This window comes from Ceratotherium simum, chromosome 22 (genome assembly GCF_057802395.1).
Source record: "Ceratotherium simum simum isolate JZ-2026a chromosome 22, ASM5780239v1, whole genome shotgun sequence".
Taxonomy (NCBI): Eukaryota; Metazoa; Chordata; class Mammalia; order Perissodactyla; family Rhinocerotidae; genus Ceratotherium; species Ceratotherium simum.
Genome location: NC_141921.1, coordinates 2936041 through 2963839, shown reverse-complemented (window position 1 = coordinate 2963839; position 27799 = coordinate 2936041). Strand labels below are relative to the sequence as shown.

The 27799-nt window shown below is 37.8% G+C and overlaps 1 protein-coding gene across 5 annotated transcripts in view; it reads left to right on the top strand.

The window, feature by feature from the left end:
* Positions 1–27799, top strand: part of PRKAA2 (protein kinase AMP-activated catalytic subunit alpha 2) — a 114786-nt gene that overhangs the window by 33360 nt on the left and 53627 nt on the right. The window lies entirely within an intron of this gene.

The window sequence follows — 27799 nt, the reverse complement described above, 5'->3', positions numbered from 1 at the left end:
ATTTATTAACGTGTTTGAGTATAACTTGGTACTATATGGTATTCCATAATTGACTTTAATTCTCCCAGACTTAGTTAATGAAATAATAGAACCAAGTATATTAAGCATTTACTGTGTTTAGTCATATTGGAGTTTAAGCAAAATATTTTACCAGTGTTAAAAATGTGGCAGTGATACTACAACAGATGATTTACTAATTTAAAACAAAGGGGGAATTTAAATGATTCTTATAAATTCTCCCATTTGAATTCTAGGTCAACTATCATATGATGAATCCACATTTTACTCAGATTATACCAGGGTCCCATAGTGCTTTACTAATTCACAGATTGTATACAATAACAGTTATACTTCTATGCTATAAATCTGATTTCAGCCAGAAATTTGACTTTTTGTCTTATAGTAGCTTTGTGGGTAAGATGAAGAAGTGTGCACTGAATGGTTTATTGAACAACTATTCCCAAAGAAGTTAGGTGTCATCCTAGAGGGAAATTTTGGTCAGTGACTCTATTTAGTAAGTATAGTAAGAGTTCCTATTTGGAATGGCACAAAGCTAGACAAAATAATTAATAGACAAATCACAGCATCAGAATTTAAATTTATATTGACTGTTTGGATTGCTAGGTGAAAGCCAGGAAGGTGAAATTTAATAGGGACAAGTGTCAAGTCTAGCACTTAGATTAAAAACAAAAAAAAAATCAGGTGCATGAAAGAGTAGAACAGTTGATAGTAGTTCCTAAGATATTGGTGTTTTAGCTGACCACAAGTTTAGGAAGTATATATTGTTAATGCTTAAATGTAAAAATTATATTACTGGGTGGAAAATAGATGTGTAGAGGCTATATCAGTTGGTAGTTGTAAAGGGAGTATAGTTCTGCTGTACTTTGGATTAAGCTAAATTTTGCATATTGCACATTCAGTTCTTGGCATCACAATTTGGAAAAAACTTAGCCAATTATATTTCATTCAGAGAATGGTCATTACAATTAGGGGAGCCCCAAAAGTATACCATATGAGGTATAGTAAAGGAAACATGATATATATATATTTTTTTCTTTGGAGAAAGATCAACCCTGAGCTAACATCCATGCCAATCCTCCTCTTTTTGCTGAGGAAGACCAGCTCTGAGCTAACATCTATTGCCAATCCTCCTCCTTTTTTTCCCCAAAGCCCCAGCAGATAGTTGTATGTCATAGTTGCACATCCTTCTAGTTGCTGTATGTGGGACGCCGCCTCAGCATGGCTGGAGAAGCGGTGTGTCGGTGTGCACCCGGGATCCGAACCCAGGCTGCCAGTAGCAGAGCGTGCGCTAAGCCGCGGGGCTGGCCCCAGAAACGTGATATTTTTCTTATTATGAGAAAATGTATTTTAAGTGTGATAGCTGTTTTAAAATAGCTAAAGTACCATCATCTGGAAGAAGGAGTCACCATAGTCAATGATGTTTTGAAGGAACTTTTACTATTGGGTGAATGTTTCAAGGAGGCAAGTTATAATCCAGAATAATGGGGATCTTTCTACCAAGGAGATTGTCTAGGAGTGGTACAGTTTGTACCACAGATCAGTTAGATTCCTGTCATTGACATATTTACTTAGATACTGGATGGTTATCTATCAATATTGTTACCACAAAATTCCTTGTGTGAATAGAAGGCTGACAGATAATCTATAAAGTCCTTTTTAACTTTAATGTTCTGTTATTGCATATACATTTTTTCTAGTGTGATTGACTTCCACATCTGGCTTTGACTTCTAACTTGTATCAAATCAATCTTCTAGTCAAGAACAATTAGAAAATCTGGAGAAAATTTAAAAATCTATTTGAAAGCAGCCAGGACTTGAGTGGTCAATATTTCAGTGAGAAGAAAAATGCATTGGAGTGAGTCTGACATTTTGTTTGGCTTTTCTCTTTGAGTCATTTGCTAATGTGTAGTAATAGTGAATTTAGAGAGCAGTGGCTAAAAGGCAGAAAAGCTAAGCAGAGTTTGAGTCCTGGGGAGACAACAGTTGGAGTTCACACTTATCAAGAAGGTCCCTGGTAAACAGCTGGATTTTTGTTTGCAACCCCCTGGAGACTTAAATCCTTCTTAGAATCAGCTTAATTCAGACTTAGTAAAATGATCTGCCTCCTATCTTTATTCTCTGGAGGAAAATAAAATCAGCTGGACCTCTACAGTTTTCACACAGAGTTGTTCAACATTCTAGGAGACAGGCCAAGACAAAAGAAACAAACTTACAGGTGATTCAGATATTAAAGTTATCAGACATGGACTTTAAAATTACTGTGATTACTAGGTTCAAAATGGAGAATTTTAGCAGGGTATAGGAATCTATAAAAAATAATCAAAAGAAATTCTGTAACTGAAAAATACAATAATTGAGTTAGGACTCTGGATAGTTTAACAGCAGATTAGACTCTGTTGAAGAGAGGATTGGTGAACTGGAAGATAGGTTAGAAGAAAGTATCCAGACTAAAGCAGAGAGAGACAAAATGATGGAAAGAAAGTGTAGGAGACATGGCACACAGTGAAAAGTCTAACATATATATTATTGGAACCTGTAGAGAAAAAGTTAATTGCAGGCTTAAGTTTTTTTTCTGTGGGAAGATGACCTCAGGTTTACTTTCTTTCAATACAGTTTCTCTGGCCATATATACCAAGATAAATGTGATTTTTCAGTTCTGTTACCAAACACTAGTATTTATGGTGAAAATGACCTGTGACTGGTGAATTACATCTGGACTGGGAGGATTATGAAGGTCCGTGTTATACTCCAGTGGACTACATTACTACTACATTGTTTTACCAGGATAAAACTTATAGGGAAACAGACCTCCAGCTTCCCTTTATGGTGTCTTTTCTAATTCAACACACCAACTGTAGGGGACTTAGAAGTTGCATGAATGGGCTACTATATGATGTGGTTACTGTTTGAGAGTTATGAATGCTGGAGTAGATTTTAGGCACTCGTGGTCTCATCCCCCACAACCTAGTCTGCCCTGTATGATGAGGGGTCTGGGAAGCAGCGCTTGGATGTTTTAAGGAGTTCTGTTGATGTATTTGATTCTGCCATATTGATACACTGTGTTTCTGGTCTTAAATCCTAAAAATTTAAGTAAAACTCTTGTTAGATTACTACCCATTTGTCCTGTGAATGTGAGTGTCATTTGGAACGCAAGACCACTGATGGTCATACAGAGTGGGCACTACACAATTCCAGAAAGGGGGGAGAGAGGGAATGGGTTAGAAGCAATATTTGAAGAGATGATGGCAGAAAGTTTTCCAAAACTGATAAACATGTCAAGCCACAAACTCCGAAGCTCTAGGAACCCCAAGCAGAATAAATAAAAGAAAACCATTCCTCGGCACATCATTGGAAAACTGCTCAAAACTGGTTCCCTTTGCTTGGGGCTTTCCTATATTAGAGTAGACTGCATCTGTCTATGCAGAGATAGGAGAACATGTTAAGAAAAAATCTTAACAGTAGCCAGAGGATAAAAGAGGTATATTGTCTTCAAAAGAACAACTATAAACTGACTTTCTCAGCAAAAACAGTGAAAGAGAGGAAACAGTGGAGTGATATCTTCAGAGAGGTGAAAGAAAGAAACTGTCAACCAATTATTTTGTACTCAACAAAAATATCCTTCAAAAATAAAGGCAAAATACGTTTTCAGGTAAGCATAAATTGAGAGTTTTTCACCAGCAGATGCACAGTAAGGGGAACACCAAAGAGATTCTTCAGGCAGAAAGAAAACGATGCTTTCTCAGATGGAAGCAAGGGTGCAAGAAGAAATGAAGAGCATGAGAAAGGGTAAATATGTGGGTGACTAAATAGATATTGCCTCTACAAGGTTATAACATCTTGTGAGATTTAAAATAATGTAGGAATAAAATGCAAAACAGAAAAAGTGGGAGAGGAAAAATAAAGTCCTTTCACTATCTAGGAAATGGTAAAAATACTAGTTTATATTTGATTCTAGTAAGTGGAGGATGCATGTTGTAATCTCTAGGGTAACCACTAAAATAAAAACCTAACAGCACTAGAGATTAAAAACAGTTTATATTTTTCATTTTGTTTTGGAGAGAACTCTGAATCATTCCACAACTCTAAAAATAAATTTTATGAAACATAAAATTATATTCAGTAAATATATTCAACAATAAGAAATTATTCAACTAGAGGCAATTGATGGGCTTAGAAGGGGAGGTGTTTGAAGACAGGAAAAGAAAGGGTGAACAAGAAGGAAACAAGGCACGTTGAGTTAGAGAAACACGGAAAGAAAACAGACGCATAAGGGCCAGAGTTGTAAAGACAGGGGATGATTTAAGAAGCTCTGGGAGTGTTTCTGGAAGACTGTGTTGTTCATCTGGAGTGAGGACATCTGTAAGCATTTTTTCAAATCTTTTGTCTCTGACCTGAATGCTGATACTTTCTCTAGCAGTTTTAAATAATCTCTTTTAAACTGGAAAACTTTTTTTGATTCTGTGTAAATTACTCATATAAATGATTATGTAAAAAGTAAGTTGATGCTCCTATGGAATTCTTTTTTTGTTGTTGTTGTTGTGAGGAAGATCAGCCCTGACCTAACGTCTGATACCAATCCTCCTGTTTTTGCTGAGGAAGACTGGCCATGGGCTAACATCCATGCCCATCTTCCTCTACTTTATATGGGATGCCGCCACGGTGTGACTTGACAAATGATGCGTCAGCATGTGCCTGGGATCCAAACCTGAGAACCCCGGGCTGGGCCGCCACAGTGGAGTGCACGCACTTAACCGCTAGGCCACGGGGCTGGCCCCTGCAATTCTTGATTGACTTCAGTTTTACAGAAGTACCTTAAAGTTACTATAAATTGCTTTAAAGTATTTTAAAGTCTAAAGCCATTATAAACACAAGGTTTAAGAATAAAGCAGAATACAGCATATCATGTAATCAGTTCTCAAAGAAGTTAGCTGTAGAGCAAGTCTTTCCTAAAAAGTCACATCCTCAGGTCTCTCCTGATCTATTTAAAATAGGCCATTTTTCCACCTCTACCCCCGTCACTTGTGCTCTGCTTTATCTTCATTTTTCACCATTGTATTCTTGTTTATTGTTTATATTTTCCACCTGAGTGAAAATTCCATTTACACCTGTATTTTCAGCATTTGGAGCAATACCTAGTATATATTAGACACTCAGAAAATATTTGTTGAATGAATGAATGAACAAGTGAATGCTCAGGCCAACAGAGAGTAAAAACAACTAGGAGGAAAAGGTCTTCAAGGATATATGAGTTTGTTCTCTCAGTAAAAATCCAGTGCATGTTGCATATTGTATTATGGGACTGTTTTCAGTCCGTGTTGTATTTTCTTAACATTTGGCAACTCTTGATGAACAATGTTAGTATATCTGATTCATAACAAAGGCCACAACCCCACAGTAGCCGGCATTTTCACTGAACGCAGTAATTTTATGGTCATATGTCGCTTAACGACGGGGATGTGTTCTGAAAAATGTGTTGTTAGGCGATTTCATCGTTGTGCAAACATCATAGAGTGTACTTACACAAACCTAGATGGTATATTAGTACCATATAGCCTACTACACACCTAGGCTATATGGTACTAATTTTATGGGACCACTGTTGTACATGTGGTCGGTCGTTGACTGAAATGTCGTTATGCGGTGAATGACTGTACTTGGTTATTCTTATCCATTGTCCCTCCTCCTTTACCCGTCACTACTAGACTCTATCCCTTCACTATGCCCTAATTTCTCAAATGCTGGAGATAAAAGGATAAACATGCAAGTAAGCACTCCTGATATGTTATAATCAAGAGAGCTTGGTTTAGGAGGTAAAGTGGTGTGAGTTTTGAACTTGGGCATTGGAGGCAGATACACCATCTTGCCACTCACTGATTATTCTCTAATTCCTAGTTCCTTTGTCTGTAAACTGGGTGTAATAATATTTACTTTATAGAGTTCTGGGGATTAAATAAGATTTGTATATAAAGTGCTTAGTAGTACTTGTTTGATCAGTGGTAGATCAAAAGGAATAGTCTTCTGCTTCTGCTCAGAACTATCCTTTAGAGAACTTTAAAGGACTTTCAGGGAAAGGAAATTTGGAAAAAAGCAAAGCGACCGTGTTTTGTTTCACCATGAGTGAAGAAGAAAGGCGCCTTCTGTTCTTTTGGCGGGAGTTTGGCGGTGGTAGGGTCAGAACATATGTGCGGCAGGTGACTCTCCTGACTCCCAGAGTGAAGGCTCTTGATAAAAATGAGGAAAGGTGGCCGATGCTCCCCAGGGCCCTGCTTGCTGACACATACAGTGTCTCTTCGTTTGTCATAGCCTAGGTATGGGTACAGTGTCAGCCAAACATTCTTTCTGAACTTTTTTATTGTATTGTACCATATATACAAAGAGGTACATACATTCTAAGTGATATTTTACATAAATCCTCAATGAATTTTCACAGACCGAACATACTCATATAAACTACTAAAGACACAAAAGTGCCCAGTATTCCACAAGCACCCCCTTGTGTCCTATTTTAGTTAGTGTTTCCATCCTCCACCATCACCAAGGGTAACCACTATCCGTGGATTAGTTTCACCTATTTTTGAACTTTATAGAAACAGAATCATGTTTGTGTCCTGACTTCTTTCACTTGAGATTTTTTTGGTGAGATTTATCCATGTGGTTGCATGTGGTTGTAATTTATTCATTCTCGTTGTTGTATAGTATTACATTAAGACTGTGCCATTCTTTATTCATTCTATTATTGATGGGCATTTGGGTACCAGTGTTTACTTTTTGGTTATTATGAATAATGTTGCTTTAACCATTTTTGCATGTGTCTTTTTTCTATTTAAAATGTATCACTATTTTAGATATACATTTAAAATCATATATAAATATTTTAAAAGGACTTTTTTTTATGTCACATTTCAGATTTTTGTCATTACTGGGGTTACTTTTTGAATCATCTACCATGGTTTTCTAGAGTACCGTATTCATTTCCATTTAAATTATTTTGAATCTGCGTGCAATACTATAACAGGTTCCCACTAATATAACATTAGAGCTTTGTGTTTGTTCATTTGTCTTGTAGAGTTATACTTAATGAGCTTCACAATGTTACAAACACAAGTATACTGCATCTTAAAAGTGATTTTTAAAAGGCTTATTTAGGATGATATTCTACATTTGTAAGTATGAAATCATTCTTCAGGAATAATTATACTACCGTATCCTTGATAAAGATCTTTTTTTTTTTTTAACTGATTTCATCAAATATTTTTTCTCAGCTAATGATTTTTTCTCAGCTTAGGCAAATGTATCTTTCATATGTAGTCATTTGTTCAAAATAATTTAGAAAGTGCCTTCTTAACATGAAAGATTCATGAGAGCTTGAATTTGAGAATAATTTCTTTTTTCTGAAGTATAACTTTTGGTTAAAAAAATCGAGTTATATTTGGAATATATTGTATATCTTTGAGAAAAGGATTGTGTTGTATTGTTCTTTTTAGTCCAAGTGCTGTTTCCAGTCTATTTACAAGTCATTTAACAAGTGGCAGCAGGACTCTCAGGACTCTTATGAAATGAGAAGAGAGCCAACTTCTTTTTCCCCCTGAAAATTGCTTTGGAGATAGCAAGATATAGCTTTGAATCACAGCTCTAGTACTAATTTCTTACATGAATTTTGGGGAAGTTTCTTAAACTCTGTGAGCCTCAATTTTCTCCATAAAAACACTTGTAGCGTTTAAATAAGAAAAGTATATGAAGTGCTTAATACACATGTATACACATACACCCACACAAAGTGCCTAGTATGTAGTAGGCACATATTATTATTACCATTTTTATTATCTCTCTTTCAAAAATACCTTTCTTCCTGTTGATATGGTAGCCACCTTTCTTCTTCTACAATTTCTACAAATTGCTCTACTTTCTGGGCCCCAGAATTGTCTGGTCCCTTCATCCTGCCTTTGCAGACCCACTCTGGCTAGTTTCCTTTCTATAGCACCCTGTGCTTTTCCTTCTGTTTCTTAGCTCTTTGCTATTTAAGGCATAAGTCTATGGACCAGCAGAATCGAGAACTTTGTATAAAGATCTCAAATCCCCTGAGAAGTTTTTATGTATATATTTCTCTTGGTTATATACTTAAGAGTGGAATCACTGAGTCAGAGCATACATATTCAGTTTTAGTAGTTATGTGCTTTGCGCCAATTTATACTTTTCCCTAATGTTTGCACTAATTTACGTCCCCACCAGCAATATAAAAGTTCCAGTTAGTCTGTTTTCTTGCCAGTACTTGATATTGTCTGTCTTTTTTATTGTTGCTGTTCTGGCGAGCAGGTTTTGGTACTGTATTGCTTTGTGGTTTTAATTTACATTTCTCTGATGACTAATAATATTGAGCACCTTTTCTTGTTTGTTGACCATCTAAATCTCCTCTTTTCCAAATGTGTTTTCCTGGAAGCCGTTTAATTTCTTCCGTAATGCCTAGACTTTATGCAAATTGTAGTTGTGGTGCTGTGATGCTGGTGATTATTTCTTCTTCTGTCACTACTTGTCTTTTTTCTTTTTGGCTTAAACAACAGACATTTATTTGTCACAGTTCTGGAGGCTGGTAAGTCCAAGATCAAGGTGCCGGCTGATCCAGTTCCTGATGAGGGCTCTCTTCCTGGCTTGCAGATGGCTGCCTTCTCACTGAGTCCTCACATGGCAGAGAGAGAGCAAGCTCTGATGTCTCTTTCTCTTCTTGTGAGGACACCAGCCCTTTTGGATTAGGGCCCCACCCTTATCACCTCACTTAACCTTTGTCCCCTCCTCACTGGCCTTAACTCCAAATACAGTCACACTGCAGCTTAGAGCTTCAACATGTGAATTTCAGGGGTTGGAGGGGAGCACAGTTCAGTCCATAGCAAAAAGTAATAAAGGTTTTTCATAAAGGACCCAAACATTGCAGAAATAAACGTGCAGAAAGTGAAAGTCCTTCATAATTCCATCCTCCACATAAACCACTGCTGATAGTTGGTGTCTGTTCTACCAGATAGTGTTTGTGTGTATGTACTAACATTTTTGGAAACGTGCACTTAAATGCTGTGCATCAATGTGGTTTATGACAACCATGCTTTTTACTGTGACTTCCGAGGGAGAGGGCTGTTTTACTTGCAAGAATCAAAGACTAGTGCCACAGCCAGGGTCACAGGGCATTCTGCCAAAAGAAAGCCTCGAGTGAATCCAAATTCGTGGGAGAGAGAATCTGAGGCAGAGAGGCTAATACACACGTTGGCTGTGATTCTGCTCTTTTGAAATTTCTAGGTTTGCTCTTCTGTTTGCTTTCAGAAATCATCATTGATCTGATGATACATCCTCTAATGCTGGCCCTTCACATGCTCAGTAGTATACATATGATGTACTTACACAGTGAGGGACCTGGTTCAGCCCAGTATATGAGCCTTTGTCTTCTCATTGATAAGCAAGGGAATTTGACGTAAGTTACAACTAAGATCCTTTTTGCCTCTGAAGTTTGGTGATTCTGAGTTCTGCTCCCAGGTAGGAATCAAATGGATAAATGTGAATTACTATTTTCCCTTGCTGCTTTGTGTTAAAAAGATAGTCACCTTTCTCTCCACGTCAACCCCATGGTACTTTATTTTCTTATGTCAAGATCTTCGGCTTCAAAATAAAGTGCAGAAAAAGCTTTCCATACATTGACTTGTAAAGAAATATCCCAGAGTGAAATTTTATCAAGAGCAAGGTGATAAACAAGACTTCATCATATAGAAAGAATGTGCAATTCTAGAGCCAAGGGTGCCTTTTCCAAGAGAAGGAGCAATTGAAGATGTTTTTAGCATGACTTTGAGTTAATATATCAATAGAGATAAGTGGTATGGATAATGCTTCGTAGTGGAATCTATGTAATTTTGTTCAGCAGGTGACATGGCAAGAATAACCTGGCAATGTTTTCACTGGGAAAATATCCAAGAGTAGGTCTATAATGCCATGCTTATTATGAAGTGAAATTGTTAGTTAGAGGAGTAATGAACACCAAGCATGGGGGTATTCAGCAAATAATTTTTTTTTAATTTAAACTAAAAAAATCCTCAAAAGCAGTTCACTCATTTCTTCCACCCTCCACCCCCTGCCTCTGGCAACCACTAATCTGTTCTCTGTATCTGGGAGCTTGGTTTTTTCTTTTAATGCACATATATTTTTAGATTCCACATATAAGAGAGATCATACGGTATTTGTCTTTGTCTGATTTATTTACTTAGCATAATGCCCTCAATGTAATCCGTGTTGTTGCAAATGGTAAGATTTTATTCTTTTTTATGACTGAATATTATTCCATTGTGTATATATATATACCAAATTTATTTATCCATTCATCCATTGATGGACACTTACATTGTTTCCATATCTTGGCTATTGTAAATAATGGTGCAGTGATCATGGGGGTGCATATATTTGTTTGAATTAGTATTTTTTTTTCTTCAAATAAATACCCAGAAGTGGAATTTTTGGGTCATCAGGTAATTCTATTTTTAATTTTTTGAGGAACCCGCATACTTTTTTCCATAGTGGCTGCACCAGTTTACATTCCCACCAACAGGGCACAAGAGTTCCCTTTTTGCCACATCCTCACCAACACTTGTTATTTCTAGTCTTTTTGATAATAGCCATTCTAACAGGTGTGAGGTGGTATCTTATTGTAGTTTTGATGTGCGTTTCCCTGGTGATTAATGATGTAGAGCATCTTTTCTTGTACCTGTTGGCCATCTGTATGTCTTCTTTGGAAAAATGTCTATTCAGATCTGCTGCCCACTTTTTGTGTGTGTGTGTGAGGGAGATTGGCCCTGAGCTAACATCCATTGCCAGTCTTCCTCTTTTTGCTTGAGGACTATTGTCCCTGAGCTAACGTCTGTGCCAATCTTCCTTTACTTTGTATGTGGGATGCCGCCACAGCATGGCTTGATGAGCGGTGTGTAGGTCTGCGCGCAGGATCCGAACCTGCTAACCCCGGGCTGCCAAAGCGGAATGTGTGAGCTTAAACCCTACACCATCGGGCTGGCCCGTATTGCCCATTTTTTAATCAGATTGGTTTTTGCTGTTGAGTTGTATGAGTTCTTTATATATTTTGGATATTAATCCCTTGTCAGATACATGATTTGCAAATATAATTTTTTCTCTCCCATTCAGTAGATTGTATTTTTCGTTTTGTTGATGGTTTTTTTTTGCTGTACAGAAACTTTTTAGTTTGATGTAGTCCCACTTGTTTATGTTTGCTCTTATTGCCTTTGCTTTTGGTGTCAAATTAAAAAAATCATTGCCAAGACTGATGTCAAGGAGCTTACCACCTATGTTTTCTTCTAGGAGTTTTATGGTTTCACGGTTTACGTTCAAGTCTTTAATCCATTTTGAGTTGAATTTTATGTATGGTGTAAGATAGTGGTCCAGTTCCATTCTTTTGCATGTGGCTGTTCAGTTTTCCCATCACCGTTTATTGAAGAGACTGTCCTTTCCCCACTGTACATTCTTGGTTCCTTTGTCATAAATTAATTGGACCTTATACGCGTGGGCTAATTTCTGGGCTCTCTATTCTGTTCCATTGATCTATGTGTCTGTTTTTATGCCAGTACCATGCTGATTTAATTACTATAGCTTTGTAATATAGTTTGAAGTCAGAAAGCATGATGCCTCCAGCTTTGTTCTTTTTCCTCAAGATTGCTTTGGCTATTCGATTGATTTGGCTATCTTCTGTGGTTCCCTACAATTTTTAGGATTGTTTGTTCTATTTCTGTGAAAAATGCCATTGGGATTTTGATAGAGATTTCATTGAATCTGTAGATTGTTTTGGGTAGTATGGACATTTTTAACAATATTAATTCTTCCAATCCATAAGCACAGAATATCTTTCCATTTATTCGTATCTTCTTCAGTTTCTTTCATTAATATCTTATAGTTTTCAACATACAGGTCTTTCACCTCTTTGGTTAAATTTATTCTTAGGTATTTTATTCTTTTTGATGCAGTTGTAAATGGGATTGTTTTCTTAATTTATCTCTCTGATAGTTCATTATCAGTGTATAGAAATGCAACAGTTTTTTGTGTATTGATTTTTGTATCCTGCAACTTTACTGAGTTCATTTATTAGCTCTAACAGTTTTTTTATAGAGTCTTTAGTGTTTTCTATATATGATATCATATTATTTGCAAATAGTGGCAGTTTTACTTCTTGCTTTCCGATTTGGATGCCTTTTATTTCTTTTTCTTGTCTAATTGCTCTGGCTGGGACTTGCAGTACTATGTTGAATAAAAGTGGCAAGAGTGGGCATCCTTGTTTTGTTCCTGATCTTAGAGGAAAAGCTTTCAGTGTTTCCCATCGAGTATGATGTTAGTTGTGGGCTTGTCATATATGGCCTTTGTTATTGTTGAGGTACATTTCTTCTATACCCACTTTGTTGAGAGTTTTTATCATAAATGGACGTTGAATTTTGTCAAATGCTTTTTCTGCATCTATTGAGATAATAATATGATTTTTATCCTTCATTTTGTTAATGTGGTGTATCACATTGACTGATTTGTGGATGTTGAACCATCCTTGCATCCTTGGAATAAATCCCACTTGATCATGGTGTTTGATCCTTTTAATGTATTGTTGAATTTGGTTTGCTAATATTTTGATGAGGATTTTTGCATTTATGTTCATTAGAGATATTGGCTTGTAATTTTCTTTTCTTGTGGTATCCTTGTCTGATTTTGGTATCAGGTTAATGCTGGCCTCATACAATGAGTTTGGAATAGTTCTCTCCCGTTTTGTTTTTTGGAAGAGTTTGAGAAGGATTGGTATTAATTCTTCTTTGAATGTTTTGTCAAATTCACTAGTGAAGCCATCTGGTCCTGGATTTTTGTTATTTGGGAGGTTTTTGATTACTGATTCAATCTCCTTACTGGTAATCGGTCTGTTCAGATTTTCTATTTCATCATGATCCAGTCTTTGTAGGTTGTATTTTTCTAGAAATTTATCCGTTTCTTCTAGGTTGATCAATATGTTAGTGTATAATTGTTCATAGTAGTCTCTTAGGATCCTTTGTGTTTCTGTGGTATCAGTTGTAACATCTCCTCTTTCATGCCTGATTTTGAGTTCTCTCTGTTTCTTGGTGGGTCTAACTAAAGGTTTGTCAGTTTTGTTTATCTTTTCAAAAAAACAGCTCTTTGTTTCATTGATCTTTTCTATTATCTTTTCAGTCTCTATTTGATTTATTTCTGCTCTAATCTTTGTTATTTCCTTCCTTCTACTAACTTTGGGCTTACTTTGTTCTTGTTTTTTTAGTTCCTTGAGGTGTAAACTTAGATTGAGACTTTTCCTGTTTCTTGAGGTAGGCGTTTATCTCTGTGAATTTCCGACTTAGAACTGCTTTTGCTGCATCCCATAAATTTTGGTATGTTACATTTCCATTTTCATTTGTCTCAAGGTATCTTTTGATTTCTCTTTGACCCATTGGTTGTTCAGTAGCATGTTGTTTAATCTTCACATATTGTGAATTTTCCAGTTTTCTTTGTGTGTTTGATTTCTAGTTTCATATCATTGTGGTAAGAAAAGATGCTTGATATGATTTCAGTCTTCTTAAATTTATTAAGACAGTGTAGCCCAACATATGATCTGTCTTGGGAAATGTTCCATGTGTGCTTGAGAAGAATGTGTATTCTGTTGCTTTTAGATGGAATGTTCTGTAAATATCTGTTATGTCCATCTGGTCTAACATGTCATTTAAGGCCAGTGTTTTTTAATTGATTTTCTTTCTGGATGACCTATTTACTGATCTAAGTGGTATACTGAAGTCCCCTACTATTATTGTATTGCTGTCTATTTCTCCCTTTAGATCTGTTAATATTTGTTTTATATATTTAACTGCTCCTATGTTCAGTGCATAACTATTTACAAATGTTATATCTTCTTGTTGGATTAATTCCTTTATTGTTATGTAACACCCTTCTTTGTCTCATGTTACAGTCTTTGTTTTAAAGTCTATTTGTCTGATATAAGTCTAGCTACTCCACCTTTCTTTTGGTTTCCATTTGCATAGATTAGCTTTTTTCATTTCTTCACTTTCAGTCTGTGTCATTACATCAAAAGTGAGTCTCTTGTAGGCACCATATAGATGGGTCTTGTTTTTTTAAAATCTACTCAGCCACTCTGTGTCTTTTGATTGGAGCATTTAGTCCATTTACATTTAAATTAATTATTGATAGGTATGTGCTTATTGCCATTTTGTTAATTGTTTTCTGGTTGTTTTTGTAGTTCCTCTCTGTTCCTTTTTTTCTTGCTCTCTTCCTTTGTAGTTTCATGACTTTCTTTAGTGGTATGCTTATATTCCTTTCTCTTTATTGTTTGTGTATTTACTATAGGTTTTTCGCTTTGGCGTTACCATGAGGCTTACACATTACAACTTACATCTATAACAGTCTATTTTAAGTTGATAATAACTTAAGTTTAATCCCATTGTAAAGGTCAACGTTATTACTTTCTCCACCTCACGTTTTATGTTTTTGATGTCACATTTTATATCTTTTTATCTAGTGTATCCCTTAACTAATTATTGTAATCATAGTTATTTTTACTACTTTTGTCTTTTAACTTTCATACTAACCTTACAAGTGATTAATCTGCTACCTTTACAATATATTTACCTTTCCAGTGAGTTTTATTTGTTCATATGTGTTCTTGTTGCTAATTACTGCCCTTTCTTTTCAGCTTAAAGAAGTCCCTTTAACACTTCTTGTAAGGCTGGTTTAGTGGTGATGAGCCTTTTTGCTGGTCTGGAAAACTCTTGATCTCTCCTTCACTTCTGAATGATAACTTCGTCAGGTAGAATATTCTTGGTTGGAAGTATTTTTCTTTCAGCACTTGGGGTATATCATGCCACTCCCTTTTGGCCTGCCGAAAGATCTACTGATAGTCTTACGGGGGTTCCCTTGTATGTAAAAAGTTGTTTTTGTCTTGCTGCTTGTAATATTCTCTCCTTGTCTTTAACTTTTAACATTTTAATTATAATGAGTCTTGGTGTAGGTCTCTTTGGGTTCTTCTTATTTGGAACTTTCTGGGCTTCCTGGATGTAGATTCCTATTTCCTTTCTCAGGTTAGGGAAGTTTTTGGCCATTATTTCTTCTTATAAGCTTTCTGCCCCTTTGTCTCTTCTGCTTCTGGGACTTCTATAATGTGAATGTTGACACACCTGATGCTGTTCCATAAGTCCCTTGAGTCATCTTCAGTTTTTCATTCTTTTTTCTTTTTGCTGCCCTGATTGGGTGAGTTTCACTGCCCTGTCTTCAGGTTGACTGATCCTTTCTTCTGCTTCATCTAATCTACTGTTGAACCCCTCTAGTGTATTTTTCAATTCAGTTATTTTCTTCTTCAGTTCTGTGACTTCTATTTGGTACTTTCTTGTATTTTCTGTCTCTTTGTTGAAGTTCTCTTTGTGTTCATCAATTCTTTTCCCGGTTCAATGAGCATCTTTATGACCATTACTTTGAAGTCTTTATCAGGTAAAGTATATCTGTTTCATTAAGGTATTTTTCCTAATGTTTTACCTTATTCTTTAATTGGGAACATCTTCCTCTGTTTTTTCATTTTGCTTGACTTTCTGTGTTCTATACAGTAGATGAAACAACCACCTCTCTCAGTGTTGAAGGAGTGGCCTTGTATAGGAAATGAACTTTGTTGTTCAACCCTGCCTCAGCTCTTGGTTGTCTCTCAAATCTTTGTGCTTGTCCAAACAGCCTATTATATTTTTAATAGTTCTCAGTAGTTGAGGAGTGCCAAGACCTGTCAGTGTCCCAAAGGGGAGGATCTCAGCACCTAGATTCAGGCTGACTGGAAGCCAGACCCTCAGGCATCAGCTTTTAAAGGTATGCAAAGGTATATAGTCCTGTGGGACCGTAAACTTAAGGCTTGCTGGCTATCAGAGCCAGGGGATCTGGAGGTGTCCCCAGGTGGCAGTTGCAGAAATCGGGGCTCCATATGAGTGTATAAGTTTATTCCTGAGTGATACGGGCGAGCTTGAGCAAGGCAGAGGGAAAGCACCAGGATAGCATCCACAGCCTGCATTCCTTGAGAGCAGCTCCATAGGCCAGTAAATGTCTGTCAGACTTGAAGCCTGCCCCTCAGGCCAAAGCTCCCAGACAAGCAAAGAGGCCTCCTTCACAGAAAGACTGGAGAGTGTGCCTCAGTCCGCTGTGTGTGCAGTACCCTGGGGGTAGTACCCTGCCAAGAACCGTCTCTCCGATTGCTGCAGTCCTGTGGGACCCAGGAATGCAAGCCCCCCGGCCACCAGAGCCAGACAATTAAGGGACGTTCCCTGAGTGGAAGCCAAAAAACTGGGGCATCAGGCATAAAAATTAGGGCACCAGACGTGTGTAAATCTCCCCTTCAGGAGACACTTGCATTTTAGAGTATGGCAGAGGGTGAGTGCGAGGATAGCACCTGTCCTCCAAGGTCTCTGGAAAGGATTATAGTCAGCCCCAGGAAGCATGTTTAATTAGAAGCCTGTCCCTCAGGCTGCAGTCATGATGGTTAGCTAACAGATCTGCTTCACAAAAAGACTGAGCTCCTGGGTTTGTTGCCTCTTGCTGTGCCCTGGGAGTGGTAGCTGTTTAAGGACTCTTGATCCATTGGTTACAGACCTCTGGGACCATGAGCATAAGCCCCACTGGCCACCAAAGCCAGGCAATGTAGAGGTGTTTCCTGGCAGCAGTCACAAAAATTGGGGTGCCAGACAGGTGTGAGCTCCTCTGTGGGTGACACCAATTATCACAGTCCCATGGGACCAGGAATGTAAGCTCCCCTGGCCTCCAGAGCCAGGCAATCAAGAGGTGTCCCCTAGGCAGTAGCTGTGAAAAGCGGGGTACCAGACATGTAAAAACTCCCTTCCAGGAAATACTGGTGCTCTGGAGCATGGCAAAGGGAGAGTGCAGAGATGGTGCCCAGCAGTCTCTGACCCTGGAGAGTGTTCCAGCAGGTTCCTAGAAGTGTGTATTATATCAGATGCTTTAATATAAGCAGGTGAGCCTCCTTCACTTTAAGTCTGGGCGCTAAGTCTGCCTCTGGGCTGGGTCCTGGGGTAGGTGAGTCTGAGCACACGAGCCCTTTAAGAGTGGTTTCTTAGATAGCTAGAGTCTTGTGGGTCTCTGGGTTTGAGCTCCACTGGTTTTCAAAGTTAAGTGTTTTGGGGGCTCATGTCTCAAGTGTATGTCTTAAAAGTTGGGATGCCTGATGTGGGGTTCCAACCATTCGCTCTTCAGGGAGAAGCTCTCTCCTTCTGGTGCCTTCCTCGAAGGATTTTGAGTTCCCTCCCAGTTGTGGGACACTGCACCGAGCGTGGGGTTTATGGCAAGACTGTGTCCCAGCTTCTCCCACCCACTTCCATGTGGTTTTCTTCTCATATCCCAGGTGTGTGGTCATTGCTCAACTTGCTTTCAGGTTTTTTAAAGAAGAAATTGTTCCATGTGTAGCTGTAGACTTAGTTTGTGTGTGGGAGGAGGTGAGTTCAGGGTCTCCCGACGTCGCCATCATGAACTGGAAGCTCACGTACTTTTTCATATTTAGGAGCTCCTGGAATCTGGTACCACATAGGATTCCTTGGGACTTGGAATGTATAGATAATGCCTCTTCTTTGCCTTAGGTATGAGCAATTAACACACCCAATTTGCATTCTCCTCTCAATCTCTAAGCTGCAATATTAATAGAGTATGAAACCTAAATCATATGTTCAAGCAACAAAAATATTAGTATCAGTCATGCATTTCATCCATACAGAAAATAAATAGTTATTGAACATCAGCCATATGTCAGGCACTGTGCCAGATGCTGAGAACACAAAGATAAGTGACACACAGACCCTGCTCTGAGGAGCTGATTGGTTTAAAGAGAGAGATAATGACAACAACAACAACGAAATAGGTAATTACAGCTCTTGATGTTAAGTGCCATTTCAGAGAAGAGCGGTGGGAGTACGTTGGAGAGTCATTTAATGCAGACAGTTGAGTTGCTGGAATGAGTCGGGGGATAGAGATGGTGATTAGGAAATACTTACTGGAAGAAATGGTACTTGAGCTGAATTTTGAAGGACAGATGGGACCTAGACAGCTAGACTATTGGAGATTGGTGACAGGGGACCCAAATGGTTCACATGTTTAACAGCATTCATTTATTCCACTGAAATTTACTGAATGCATATCATGACCTAGGCATATGTTAGCTTTGGAAATGAGAGAAAGAAAGCACATCCCTTAAGGGGGAATTCCAAGTAGTTCCAAATGACTGAAGTATAACATTTGAGGTGTGGGAATGGTGAAAGGTGATACTGGAAAGGTGGGCAAATGCCTAAATATGTAATACCTAAATACTGTATGTATATCTATAAAACTGTATGAAGCCTCCAGTATTACATAAATCATTCTAATTACCCCCTCATCCAATTTTCCCAAGTACAGAATATACTGTGAGTATAGGATAGGTTCCAGCTTCACAGTTATCTGAGCCTCCATTCTGTGTGGTACCATAATTTGACCTGGCTCCCAGAACTTCTGTCCAGCACCATTGTAAGAAGTTCTTGAATCTTCCCTTTGCTTTTCATGTCAATCAGCTTGCCTTACCTGCAACTGGAAGGTGTACAGAAGACTAATCTTTCTTGCTATTGAAGTATATCATATTGTATGACACTGGGCAAAAGCAAATACCAGTGGAAGGTGTTTCTAATCCTGGAGTCTACAGAAAAGGAGATTGTGGAGCTGGCTGAGGACTGATGAATGTGCCTTCCCTCAGGTCCCAGAACTTATCCATGCCCATTCCCCACTTCTCTCATTCTTGCCCCCCAGCTTTTCCCCCTACTCCTTAAACCTAGGGCCAGTTTCAAGATCTCATCCTAAGATTGTTAGAACCAGAACCATGAGAGGAACTTTGTAAGTGGGGCAGTAAAAAATTCCACTGTCACTAGAAGAGCTCCATCCCTAGCATCTCAGCTTAGAATTCTGAGTCCTGCTCTCCCCAACCCCAAATCATTATTATGTATGGTGTTTAGATTCTTTAGTACTTTTAAAATAGTAGTAGTATTTTAGGCATCATGAGTTAAATCTTCTGTTGGGTATGCAGTATAATGTAATCAGTAAGAACCTAGGCTTTAGAATGAGATGGACTTGGATTTAAATACTGATTTTATCCATTACTAGTCTTCTTAATTTCTCTAAGCCTCAATTTCCTCAATATAAAATTTCCTCACAGAGTTGTTATGAGATTAAAATGAAATAATGTATGTAAAATATTTAGTATGTGTGCATACGTGTAGACATACCCCTGCTAGTTGCCTTTCCCAGATTTGTGGGAAAGAATCATTAACTATCCTTAAATCACCCCCACTACACATCACACTGGAGCTTGCTACCTGTATGCATGCTTATGAGAAAGCTCTGGATTACAGATTAAATCCTGCAGCCGCTCCAAAGGATGATGCCCGTCTCTTTGCAGTCTCCCCTATGCCTTTTTTGGAGACCCTCCTGAGGGATTTAGTGTACGTTTTTGTAGCGTAAATTTAAGTTAGACCGTCCCAAATATACCCTGAAATGTTTAAGAAACTTCTTCCAGCTATTTTTGGTAAGATGGTAGTAGACTTGATTTTAGTGATTTCCTGGGAACATAGCACTATGAATGTCATGATTTCAATGAGATAAAAACTTTGCAAGTCCCAAAAAAGTAGCTTGCAAACAAATTTTGTACATGGGTCAGGGACTTCGCATAGGCGTGGGAAATGCTGCGTGCAGCTGCTGGTCTTGTGGAGCATAGAAAATTAAATAGGTTCTTTTTGTGGACTGAAGCTTTCTTTCCATGACGTAGTTCAAATTATTATACAGTATTTCTATAACCTTTACTGCAGAAGGACATTTTGACAACTCTTTGCTTCGTTTGAACCTGGAAGATAAATAGATTATAATTCAGGCCTAAAGTAATCAATATTTTTTAATTGTTCCTTTTCTTTGTTTTATTAGATATGGTAATCTAAATTATGTGATATTAACATGAATGAGGAAGTATTTTGTATGCATTAATATGGAATAATGTGTAAGAAGAGAAGTGTTCCAAATTATACTTCATAAAATTATAGAGTCTGTGCTTGTGGTAAAAAATGCTAGACTTCATTGGGAGTGATATTGGAAATTTTAGCCTTTGTGCAAAACCACTATGTATTTACAACTATATAATACAGCTGTATGAAGTTCTGCATCTTGTATATCAAGAAAAATGTGTCACAACTGGAAAGCATCCAGAAAATGGCAACTAAAATCATCAAGAGGCTAGAATGGCTTAAAAGACTTATATCCTTCTGTGTGGAATGATCTTTGGAGGAATAATTAGAAAAATCTTAGAGTTGGAGGGGGAATTAGGCTTGATCTAGTCCAACTTGTTACTTAATGCAGGAATTTATCTTATGTTAATCCTGACAAATGACTGAGCTTCCTTTGTTTGACTGTTGGATGGTGCATGCTGCTGGGTTTAAATCCAGCTCTACTACTTCGTAGCTGAATGACTGTGGGCAAATTCTTAACCTCTCTGGTTAACCTCCCATTTTCCTGGTTTACTATTTATTGTCAGGAGCTGTGTGCCTGGCAATAGACAAAGACTACAAGGTACCTGACCTCCAACCTCCTCCCATCTAGTATTGAGAGATGAAGTGGGAATCAAGTAAATGTTAGTGTTACACATCCTGTGAAAAACGTATACTCAGGGTCCAGTAGTTACATTAAAAAGGACATTTTCAGTCTAGGCTGGAGTGATGAAAAAGGAGATGAGGAGAGGTTTCATAGAGCAGGTGACTCTGTTAGTTGAAATCAGTTATTCCCAGTTCTGTTCTAGAGCAATATAAATCAGTTTCATTCTTCTGTATGACAGCTCTTCATCTTATCAAATGTAAAATTCTAAAAGGCGTGGATTGGCTAAGTATGGATTTCTTCCCCATATAATTCCATAGCTGTAGAGAGTATTTTGTGTAATTTGACTATAATTTGGGAAAAACAAAATGGACCACTAATGGGTGTTAAGTTTGTAGAACTCTTTAATCCAAGAAATTGTATAGGCTATAAATTATCATTTATTTCCATTGTTTCGTGGATGGCAATTCAGCAAAATTGGAAATTTGAAGTAATTTCAAACGGTTTGAGTTTTAAAGTATTCTGAATAGTGTATTATTTAGATTCAGTCTTGAATGACAGGAATCTTCAAAATAAGCATGGCTTAAAGAAGATAGTGTTCTGTTCTAACAGTCTGAGCAGGTGGTTCAGACTGTTGTCACGCCTGATGGTGTCAAAAGCATGGGCTTCTCTCTCTCGTTGCTCCTACCTGTCTAACCCTGTCCTCGAAGTATAAGATGGTGCCTTTGGAATTCCAGGCTTCAGGATGAAGGAAGGGAAGAAGAAGAAGCTGCTAGGGACATTTCTGCTTGCGTGTCCTTGGCCAGACATAGTCACGTGGCCACACCTAGTTACCAGAGATGCTGGGATGCAGTCTTACTGCATGTGCTCAGGTGTAATCTGAGTCTTCTCTCTGGGAAGGAAGGGCGGAATAGATATTAGGGGACAGCTAGCAGTGTGGCAGAACTACTTTGTTTACTACTTACATCCCAAGTGACTAGTACAGTGCTTACCATAGTAGGCATTTGTTAAATGGTTATTCCATGGATGAATGTCCTGTTGCTCCTGTCAAAATTGGTATTGATCTGGATATTTACTTATATACATGATAAATTATGGCAAATTTGTCCTTTCTTGGTGTTTATTTTTAATGTTCTTTCTCCTCTGTGTTTTTCCTTTACAAATAAGGTATCGCTAATAATCTTCAGACAGATTTAATATGATACACAATTTATTTGAGCTTCTTTATAGCTAATATTTTTTCCCCTACTAAAACTTCTCTTTTCATGTATCTTTAACCAACACAGTCCTGGCATCTAGAAGGTACTCAGTAAATATGTTTGATTGAATAAGTGAATGGGAATAAACTTTGATGAGTCCAAGCCTTTCAGTTACTTCCCTAGAAAAGTTTATGGCTGTTAATACACACAGAAGAAATTCTTGGTCTTACATCTGTTTATTTTTTTAATTTTTTTGTGTGTGAGGAAGGTTAGTCCTGAGCTAACATCCGTGCCCATCTTCCTCTATTTTGTATATGGGACACCTGCCACAGCAGGCTTGGTGAGCGGTGCATAGGTCCATGCCTGGGATTCAAACCCCGGGCTGCTGAAGCGGAGCATGTGAACTTAAGCGCTACGCCACCGGGCTAGCCCCTTACATCTGTTTTTATTACAAGATTTTTAGGAATATTCATTCAGCTTTCAGGTGGAATGTGATTATGAGACAACTATTTGGATTTAATTATAACTAAGTATTAATTTACTAGACAAATTATTAGGCAATAGAGGCTAGCATAGATCAGCAGAAAGAGGGGGCATTCCTTTTTTTTTTTTTTCTTCACTTTTTTTTTTTGTGTGAGGAGGACTAGCCCTGAGCTAACATCCGATGCCAATCCTCCCCTTTTTTCTTGAGGAAGACTGGCCCTGGGCTGACATCTGTGCCCATCTTCCTGTACTTTATGTGGGATGCCGCCACAGCATGGCTTAACAAGCGGTGCGTCAGTGCACGCCCGGGATCCGAACCTGCAGACCCAGGGCTGCGGCAGTGGAGCGTGTGCACTTGCGCGCACTTAACGGCAGTGCCACCAGGCCGGCCCCCGAGGGGGCATTCTTAATGCATTTGACTCTTTTGACCTCAGATACCCAATTAGCTTAACAGTGTGCCTTACCTCTTTCAAGGGATAATGCCATTTCTTTTCCATTGTTTCATGGGGAAAAATGTCTTCAGATATAAAGATAAATGAGTCAGTTATTTCCTCAGATATCACAGACAAAGTAATATTTAAAAATTTTATTTCGTTTGAAATCTTTTCAGCTTTATTGAGGTATAATTGACAAAACTGTAAGATACTTAAAGTGTACATCATGATGATTTGATATACATATACATTGTGAAAGGATTCCTTCCATCTAGTTAATTAACACATCCATCGCCATAAATATATATATATTTAGTTTTTTTGTGAGAACATTTAAGATCTCTCAGGAAATTTCAACTATACAATACAGTGTTATCAACTATAGTCACCATGTGTGACATTAAATCCTCAGATCTTATTCATCTTTTAACCAACTTTTCCCTATTTCCCCCACCCACCAGCCTCTGGCTACCACTTTTCTACTCTCTGTTTCTATGAGTTACCTTTTTTTTTTTTTTAGATTCTACGTATAAGTGATACCGTGCAGTATTTCTCTTCTCTATCTGGCTTATTTCACTTAGCATAATGCCTTCAGGGTCCATCCATGTTATTGCAAACAGGATTTCTTTCTTTCTCATGGCCGAATAATATTCCATTGTATATATTATATATATACACCCCCCCCCATCTTCTTTAATCATTCAATTGTTGATAGATACTTAGGTAGTTTCCATATCTTGGCTGTTATGAATAATGCTGCAGTGAACATGGGAATGCAGATATTTCTTCCATATCCTGTGTTCATTTCCTTTAGATATCCAGCACCTAGAAGTGGGATTGCTGGATCATATGGTAATTCTATTTTTAATTTTTGAGGAACCTCCATACTGTTTTCCATAGTGGCTGTACCAATTTACATTCCCACCAACAGTACCCAAGGGTTCCCTTTTCTCCACATCCTCACCGACACTTGTTATCTCTTGTCTTTTTGATGACAGAAATTGTAACAGGTGTGAGGTGATAACTCATTGTGGTTTCAGTTTGCATTTCCCTGTTGATTAGTGATGTTGAGCACCTTTTCATGTACTTGTTGGCCCTTTGTATATCTTCTTTGGAAAAAAATTTATTCAGTTCCTCTGTTCAATTTTTAATCAGATTGTTTTTTGCTGTTGAGTTGTGTGAGTTCTTTACATATTTTAGATATTAACCCCTTTATCAGATATACGATTTTCAAATATTTTCTCCCATTCTTTTTTTTTGGACATTATTTTATCTTTTTTTTTGGAGGAAGGTTGGCCCTGAGCTAACATCTGTTGCCAATCTTCCTCCTTTTTTCTTCCCAAAGCCCCAGTAGATAGTTGTATGCCATAGTTGTACATCCTTCTAGTTGCTCTATGTGGGACGCTGCCTCAGCATGGCTTGATGAGTGGTGCGTAGGTCCAAGCCCAGGATCCAAACTGGTGAACCCTGGGCTGCCGAAGCTGAGCGCACGAACTTAACCACTACCCCACCAGGCCGGCCCCATCTCCCATTCTATATGTTGCGTTTTCATTTTATTGATGGTTTTCTTTACTGTGCAGAAGTTTTTTAGTTTGATGTAGTCCCACTTGTTTATTTTTGCTTTTTTTGTCAAATGCAAAAAATCGTTGCCAAGACCAATGTCAAGAAGCTTACTCCCTATATTTTCTTCTAGAAGTTTTATGGTTTCAGGTCTTAAATTTAAGTCTTTAATCCGTTTTGAGTTGATTTTTGTGTAACATCTAAGATACAGGTCTAGTTTTATTCTTTTGTATTTGTTTTGACTGTCCAGTTTTCCCAGCACCATTTATTGAAGAGACTTCCCCATGGTATATTCTAGGCTCCTTTATCATAAATCAATTGACCATATATGCATGGATTTGTTTCTGGACTCTCTATTCTATGCCATTGATCTGTGTCTGTTTTTATGCCAGTGCCATACAGTTTGGATTACTATAGCTTTGAATATAGTTTGAAATCAGGAAGTGTGATGCCTCCAGCTTTGTCCTTCTTTCTCAGTATTGCTTTGATTATTCAGGGTCTTTTGTGGTTCCGTATAAATTTTAGGATTGTTTGTTCTATTTCTGTGAAAACTGCCATTGGAGTTTTGATAGGGATTGCATTGAATCTGTAGGTTGTTTTGGGAAGTATGGACATTTTAACAATATTAATTCTTCCAATCCACGAGCATGGAGTATCTTTCCATTTATTTGTGTCTTCAATTTCTTTCATCAATGTTTTTTAGTTTTCAATGTATAGATCTTCCACCTCCTTGGTTAATTGTATTCCTAAATATTTTATTCTTTTTGATGCAGTTGTAAATGAGATTGTTTTCTTAATTTCTCTTTCTGATAGTTTGTTATTAGTGTATAGAAACTCAACTGATTTTTGTATAATGATTTTGTATCCTGCAACTTTATTGAATTTGTTGACTGATTAATACTTTATATTATTTTCTGAGTGAATTCACTCACTTTTTGGTTTCCTTTTTTTTCAGTTTAAGCATATGGCATTAAAAAACAAAGCACCCATCTGTTTGGCTGTTAGAGTCCTTGGTCTTACCTTCTTTGATCTGGAAAGACCCACATATGTTCTCAGTAGGCACTAATTTTAATGATCAAATGGGAAAAGAGGACTTGAACTCTTCCTCCTTGTTGTATTGACAGGGGATTGCAGTGAATCCCTATCAGGGATTTGAGGAGAGAGACATACCTGTTAGGCCACCCAGGCAAGTGTTTGGCTATTATAAAATTCCCCCAGGTGAGTAATAAACTACCCAGGCATCAAGAAACCATGTAGGTTATTTTAATAGAGTATAAAGTCCGTGAAATTGATCATGTTTTTCTGGAGTCCTGGAAGTATATTGGAATGTTAGTAAGTTAGGTTGCCTGAACTTGATTTCTCCCAGTTTGTTGTTTGATATTCATGGAAAATAACTTTCAAGCTTCATTAAAGTTTTTGAGATGATAATTTGTTGCTTAAGAAATTTATAAAGGTAAAAGCCATCTCCAGTGACAAGAATTTTAGTTCTTCCTAGGTCAGCCCGTTCCTTGTTTGAATTGCTCTGACTGGGGACCTTATTGTGTTATGATTGAACATGTGGCTTCTGAACTGAAGTCAGACAGCTTGAGATCACATGTTGTGCCAACCCTTACCATGTCGCCTTGGATGAGTTATGTAACTTCTCTGTGCCTCAGGTTACTCATCTGTACACTGCAGGATAATAATACTTCATAGAGTTATGGGGATGAGTGAACAGGGCAGTTTGCGCTTAGAAGAATGCTTAATACACAGTAAACACTATGTCATTGTCACGTCTATCTTTGTTGTTAACATATTTGTGATAATGATTTGCAGCTTGACTCCAAGAAATATTTAGGAGATAATGTCACCTGACTCCTTGATTTCTAGCCTGTAGGCTGTGTGCTGCCAAGTGAAATAGAGGACATAGGTCTGGTGGAGGAAAAAGAGGAAAATGCTGAGTTCAGTTTTGAACATGTTGAATTTGAGGCATTTGTGGGATACTAACCTCGAAATATATGAATTTGAAGAAGGGGGCAGAGTCATTGGCATATGGGTTGTAATTAAAACTATGAGAAATGAATGGGATAACTTAAGGGTCTACCTTGGGTCTGGATTAGAAATCTGGGGATACTAACCTGTAAAGAACAGGTGGAGGCCATAAAGGAGACCATCTGAGAGTTAGTGGGAGAACCAGGAGTGAGAAGTACCACCAGAGAAGGAGTGATCAATGTTGTCCAGTGCAACAGAGGTTATAGTAGTCTGAGAACTGAAAAGGCTATGTGGCTTGATAATTAATGGGTCTTTTGTGACCTTTTGGTTTCAGTAGAGGAGTGGAGGCAGAAGCCAGATAGCAGTGAATTTAGAGATGGTGAAAAAGGAGGAAGAGAAGACAATGTAGACTACTGTTTTTGAGAAATTTTGATAAGACAAATGTTGGAAACTAGAGGAAGATACAAGGTAAATGGAAGATATGGGGGAAGAATGGGATAATGATAGGCTAAGGAGAAGCAGCTATTAGAAAAGAAAAAGGTCAAATATAAGGAGAGTGTAGAAAAGATGGGTTCAGAACAGGGCACAAGTTGATGAGACTGGCCTTGAACAGGAGGAGTGCCAAAACATCTGAGACAGGTGAAGGATGGATGTGGAATAAATAAGCCTTTAAGATAAAGGAAGTCACTTTTAATGACTTCACTTTTCCCAAAGAAATGAAAGGGGAATTGGTCTGCTGAAATGGGCCAAGGGTTGAATAGGTATTGTGAGGAGAATGGTGCAAGTTTAGAATAGTCATGGAGGGCAGTAGAAGGGGCCAGCAAATGTGTTCCCTGACTGAGAGATTTTTCATCTGAACAGTATTTAAGGATATCACTAGTTGTGTAGATACTATGAATATGTTATATGAAAGGGGAAAGAGTGTTGTTTCATTTAATGCAACATGTATTTAGTATCTAATATGTACAAAACACTGTGTTAAGTATTTCCTGGGAGATTCAGATGAGTACTTTCATAATCAAGGAGGGTATGAGCTAATAGCTCATGTCATACGAATTGTCAAAAACACAAATGTTTATAGTAGCCTAAAAATGATAAATGACTTATGAGCTTTATAAACGTACTACGAGGGTTTGAAAGAAGAAGAGATCCCATCAAATAGGGGGGAAACAGGAAGGCTTCATGGAAAAGGCCAAAAAAAAAGGGAGGGGGGCTACGTATGGATTTTCTGATGAAATAGTAATGAATCTGCTTATGAGTTTTTAATTTATTATGGCAATCATTTATTCTTCTATAATACAATGACTGGCATTAACCAGAAGAGGAGAAATAAAGAGATAACAAAACATAGTAAATTCTATTCTATCCCAAAATGTTCCAAATTTGATTATATTTTTATGTAGGAGTATAGAATTCAGTAATCCTTTCCACAAGTATTTAATGAACATCTCTGTCCTAAGTGCTGAG